Raw genomic sequence first — 6,000 nt, 5'->3', positions numbered from 1 at the left:
TATCTTCTATAGAGAATGGTCTGATTATAGTCTGGTTATAGTATCTTCTATAGAGAATGGTCTGATTATAGTCTCTTCTATAGAGAATGGTCTGATTATAGTCTGGTTGTAGTATCTTCTATAGAGAATGGTCTGATTATAGTCTGATTATAGTCTCTTATATAGAGAATGGTCTGGTTATAGTCTGGTTATAGAATCTTCTATAGAGAATGGTCTGATTATAGTCTGGTTATAGTATCTTCTATAGAGAATGGTCTGATTATAGTCTGGTTATAGTCTCTTATATAGAGAATGGTCTGGTTATAGTCTGGTTATAGTCTCTTCTATAGAGAATGGTCTGATTATAGTCTGGTTATAGTATCTTCTATAGAGAATGGTCTGATTATAGTCTGATTATAGTCTCTTATATAGAGAATGGTCTGGTTATAGTCTGGTTATAGTATCTTCTATAGAGAATGGTCTGATTATAGTCTGGTTATAATCTCTTCTATAGAGAATGGTCTGATTATAGTCTGGTTATAGTCTCTTCTATAGAGAATGGTCTGATTATAGTCTCTTATATAGAGAATGGTCTGGTTATAGTCTGGTTATAGTATCTTCTATAGAGAATGGTCTGATTATAGTCTGGTTATAGTCTCTTCTATAGAGAATGGTCTGATTATAGTCTCTTCTATAGAGAATGGTCTGATTATAGTCTGGTTATAGTATCTTCTATAGAGAATGGTCTGATTTATAGAAATTGTACAATGTACACACATCATATTATAATATGATTTCAGTTTGAGATATTGGGGGGTTAGATACATGTTCATTTCGACGTTATAAAGACGCCATTGTTTATAAATGTTTACACTGACATGTTAATCTGAGCCTTGCTTCTGGAAAAGCAGTTCCGTGTCCGACTTTTGGCTGACTTCACTCCTCTACAGTTGTTTTCATTGTATTTTTATTTTACCAGGTCAGTTGGCTGAGAACACATCCCCATTTACAGCAACGACCTGGAGAACAGTTACAAGGGGAGAGGAACGAGCCAATTGGAAGTTGGGGATGATTAGGTAGCCATGATGGTCAGATTTGGGAATTTAGCCAGGACACCGGGGGTTAATACCACTACTCTTACGATAAGTGCCGTGGGATCTTTAGTGACCACAGAGAGTCGCAACACCTGTTTAAGGTCCCTTCCGACAGCACTCTACACAGGGCAATGTCCCCAATCACTGCCCTGGGGCAGGAAAGAGTGCCTCCTACTCCACTTCCAGTGTTTGTTAATTATTTTATTTCAGATTACTAAATAATTTTTTTCGTGATTCGTTTTTAGTTTCAGTTTTAGTTTATTACAATAACATTGACACACACACAGACACAGTGGTTTTATTTCATACCAATACATGTCAACGCCCTCCACAGAAATCTGTAGCTACATGAGGTCCCGTGTGGCTCAGTTGGTAGAGCATGGCGCTTGCAACGCCAGGGTTGTGGGTTCAATTCCCACGGGGGGACCAGGATGAATATGTATGAACTTTCCAATTTGTAAGTCGCTCTGGATAAGAGCGTCTGCTAAATGACTTAAATGTAAATGTAAATCCCAATTCTCTCTCTTTCATTACTTAACTACAAGTAGCCTAGTGGTTAGAGCGTTGGACTAGTAATCGAAAGGTTGCAAGGTCGAATCCCCGAGCCGACAAGGTAAACATCTGTCGTTCTGCCCCTGAACAAGAGAGTTAACCCGCTGTTCATAGTGCATACTTTTAGGAGATATTACTGTTGTTATTATAGGTTATGACTCCACTAGTTTATGAGGACTCCACCAGGTAATGAGGACTCCACTAGGTTATGAGGACTCCACTAGGTTATGAGGACCACTAGGTTATGAAGACTCCACCAGGTTATGAGGACTCTACTACGTTATGAGGACTCCACTAGGTTATGAGGACTCCACTAGGTTATGAGGACTCCACTAGGTTATGAGGACTCCACTAGGTTATGAGGACTCCACTAGGTTATGAGGACTCCACTAGGTTATGAGGACTCCACTAGGTTATGAGGACTCCACTAGGTTATGAGGACTCCACTAGGTTATGAGGACTCCACTAGGTTATGAGGACTCCATTAGGTTATGAGGTTATGAGGACTCCACCAGGTTATGAGGACTCCACTAGGTTATGAGGACTCCACTAGGTTATGAGGACTCCACTAGGTTATGAGGACTCCACTAGTTTATGAGGACTCCACCAGGTTATGAGGACTCCACTAGGTTATGAGGACTCCACTAGTTTATGAGGACTCCACCAGGTAATGAGGACTCCACCAGGTTATGAGGACTCCACTAGGTTATGAGGACTCCACTAGTTTATGAGGACTCCACCAGGTAATGAGGACTCCACCAGGTTATGAGGACTCCACTAGGTTATGAGGACTCCACTAGGTTATGAGGACTCCACTAGGTTATGAGGACTCCACTAGGTTATGAGGACTCCACTAGGTTATGAGGAATCCACTAGGTTATGAGGACTCCACCAGGTTATGAGGACTCCACTAGGTTATGAGGAATCCACTAGGTTATGAGGACTCCACTAGGTTATGAGGACTCCACTAGTTAATGAGGACTCCACTAGGTTATGAGGACTCCACTAGGTTATGAGGACTCCACCAGGTTATGAGGACTCCACCAGGTTATGAGGACTCCACTAGGTTATGAGGATTCCACTAGGTTATGAGGACTCCACTAGGTTATGAGGTTATGAGGACGCCACCAGGTTATGAGGACTCCACTAGGTTATGAGGAATCCACTAGGTTATGAGGACTCCACTAGGTTATGAGGACTCCACTAGTTAATGAGGACTCTACTAGGTTATGAGGACTCCACTAGGTTATGAGGACTCCACTAGGTTATGAGGACTCCACTAGGTTATGAGGACTCCACTAGGTTATGAGGGCTCCACTAGGTTATGAGAACTCCACTAGGTTATGAGGACTCCACTAGGTTATGAGGTTATGAGGACTCCTCCAGGTTATGAGGACCACTAGATTATGAGGACCACTAGGTTGTGAGGAATCCACTAGGTTATGAGGACTCCACTAGGTTATGAGAACTCCACTAGGTTATGAGGACTCCACTAGGTTATGAGGACTCCACTAGGTTATGAGGTTATTAGGACTCCACTAGGTTGTGAGGACTCCACTAGGTTGTGAGGACTCCACTAGTTTATGAAGAATCCACTAGGTTATGAGGACTCCATTGAATGTGTGTACACTAAGCACACAATGGCAATCTCGAACATGAAGCTATTGTTCAGCTCAGTGCATGTGTGCGTGTGTATGTGTGTGTGTGTATGTGTGCGTGTGTGTGCGTGACGACACGCTGCTGAGGGGGAGGACGGCTCATTATAATGTCTGGAAAGGGAGTAAATGGAACGGTATCAGACACATGGAAACCATGTGTTTGATGTATTTGATGCCGGTCCACTCATTCCGCTCCATCCGTTTCCACGAGCCCTCCCCAATTAAGGTGCTACCAGCCTCCTGTGGTGTGTGTGTGTGTGTGCGTGTAGCGTGCAAGTGTGTGTAAAATCCGCAGCTGCCTCATTGCGTCTCGTAACATCCAATTATTTACCAGCACACAAATAAAAACAACCTTGAAAAGTGTTCATTTCCAAACGCTCTTTGTCTGCTGAACATTTGGAGATGAAGTACTTGACAAAGGTCTGGGTCCAAGGACTCCCATTCAGCTGCCGCTGTGTAACAGACATGTTACAACAGACATGTTATAACAGACATGTTATAACAGACATGTTATAACAGACATGTTATAACAGACATGCTATAACAGACATGTTATAACAGACATGCTATAACAGACACGTTATAACAGACACGTTACAACAGACACGTTACAACAGACACGTTACAACAGACATGTTACAACATACATGCTATAACAGACATGTTACAACAGACATGCTACAACAGACATGCTATAACAGACATGCTATAACAGACACGTTATAACAGACATGTTACAACATACATGCTATAACAGACATGTTACAACAGACATGTTACAACATACATGCTATAACAGACATGTTATAACAGACATGCTATAACAGACATGCTATAACAGACATGCTATAACAGACATGCTATAACAGACATGTTACAACAGACATGTTACAACAGACATGCTACAACAGACATGCTATGACAGACATGCTATAACAGACACGTTATAACAGACATGTTATAACAGACATGTTATAACAGACATGTTATAACAGACATGATATAACAGACATGCTATAACAGACATGCTATAACAGACATGTTATAACAGACATGCTATAACAGACATGCTATAACAGACATGTTATAACAGACACGTTATAACAGACATGCTATAACAGACATGCTATAACAGACACGTCATAACAGACACGCTATAACAGACACGCTATAACAGACATGCTATAACATACACGTTATAACATACACGTTATAACAGACACGATATAACATACACGTTATAACAGACACGCTATAACAGACATGCTATAACAGACACGTCATAACAGACACGCTATAACAGACACGCTATAACAGACACGTTATAACAGACACGCTATAACATACACGTTATAACAGACACGCTATAACAGACATGCTATAACAGACATGCTATAACAGACATGTTATAACAGACATGCTATAACAGACATGTTACAACAGACATGTTACAACAGACATGCTATAACAGACATGCTATAACAGACATGCTATAACAGACATGTTATAACAGACATGTTGGCTGATAAGAGCGGCGTTATTGTAGTTCCAACCATATTTTCTACTTTTATTTGGCTGTGTCATCCAACCTTGAAGTTTCATTTATCTATTCAGTCTATTTAAAAAAAAAAATCCTATTTATTTTTTCACTTCTTACATTTTCAATTCAGGCAATTCGTTATAAAAATGTTCCCACTTCAGTTCATTTCCCGGGCTTGGAAATGTAACTGAAGTGAATTGGAAACTGAATTGAACCAAACCAAACCTGTGGTCATAATAGTTAGTTAGCTTCTATTGAGCTTTTTATTTTCATGGTACTGCATGTTCTGTAGCTAAGTACAGTGCTTTGTCTGTTGTCGTACCTGAGGTCCCAGTCCAGGACACAGTGCTTTGTCTGTTATCGTACCTGAGGTCCCAGTCCAGGACACAGTGCTTTATCTGTTGTCGGACCTGAGGTCCCAGTCCAGGACACAGTGCTTTATCTGTTGTCGGACCTGAGGTCCCAGTCCAGGACACAGTGCTTTATCTGTTGACGGACCTGAGGTCCCAGTCCAGAACACATTGCTTTATCTGTTGACGGACCTGAGGTCCCAGTCCAGGACACAGTGCTTTATCTGTTGACGGACCTGAGGTCCCAGTCCAGGACACAGTGCTTTATCTGTTGACGGACCTGAGGTCCCAGTCCAGGACACAGTGCTTTATCTGTTGACGGACCTGAGGTCCCAGTCCAGGACACAGTGCTTTATCTGCTGACGGACCTGAGGTCCCAGTCCAGGACACAGTGCTTTATCTGTTGACGGACCTGAGGTCCCAGTCCAGGACACAGTGCTTTATCTGCTGACGGACCTGAGGTCCCAGTCCAGGACACAGTGCTTTATCTGTTGACGGACCTGAGGTCCCAGTCCAGGACACAGTGCTTTATCTGCTGAGTTGACGGACCTGAGGTGCCAGTATATATACTGGGGGCTATAATACGCTTAATGAAAAATAAACCACTAACATACATTGATACTGTTAGAAACACCATTGGCAGTGATTACAGCTATGAGTCTTCTTGGGTGAGTCTTATAAGAGAGCTTCGTACACCTGGATTGTACAACATATGCCCATTTATTCTTTTCAAAATTCTTCAAGCTTTATCAAAGTGTTGGGGATCATTGCTAGACAGCCATTTAGTGTCTAAAATCTATGTCTTGTCATGTATTTTCAAGCAGATT

At 41.8% G+C, this 6,000-nt stretch overlaps 1 protein-coding gene and 1 non-coding gene across 2 annotated transcripts in view; both read left to right on the top strand.

Moving 5' to 3' along the window:
• Positions 1 to 6,000, top strand: part of LOC139560627 (receptor-type tyrosine-protein phosphatase mu-like) — a 774,972-nt gene that overhangs the window by 596,260 nt on the left and 172,712 nt on the right. The window lies entirely within an intron of this gene.
• Positions 1,426 to 1,502, top strand: trnaa-ugc (transfer RNA alanine (anticodon UGC)). The gene has a single exon. It is a non-coding gene; the product is annotated as a tRNA-Ala (tRNA).

The sequence above is a fragment of the Salvelinus alpinus genome, chromosome 30 (genome assembly GCF_045679555.1).
Source record: "Salvelinus alpinus chromosome 30, SLU_Salpinus.1, whole genome shotgun sequence".
Taxonomy (NCBI): Eukaryota; Metazoa; Chordata; class Actinopteri; order Salmoniformes; family Salmonidae; genus Salvelinus; species Salvelinus alpinus.
This window is presented reverse-complemented; position numbering and strand designations above follow the sequence as displayed.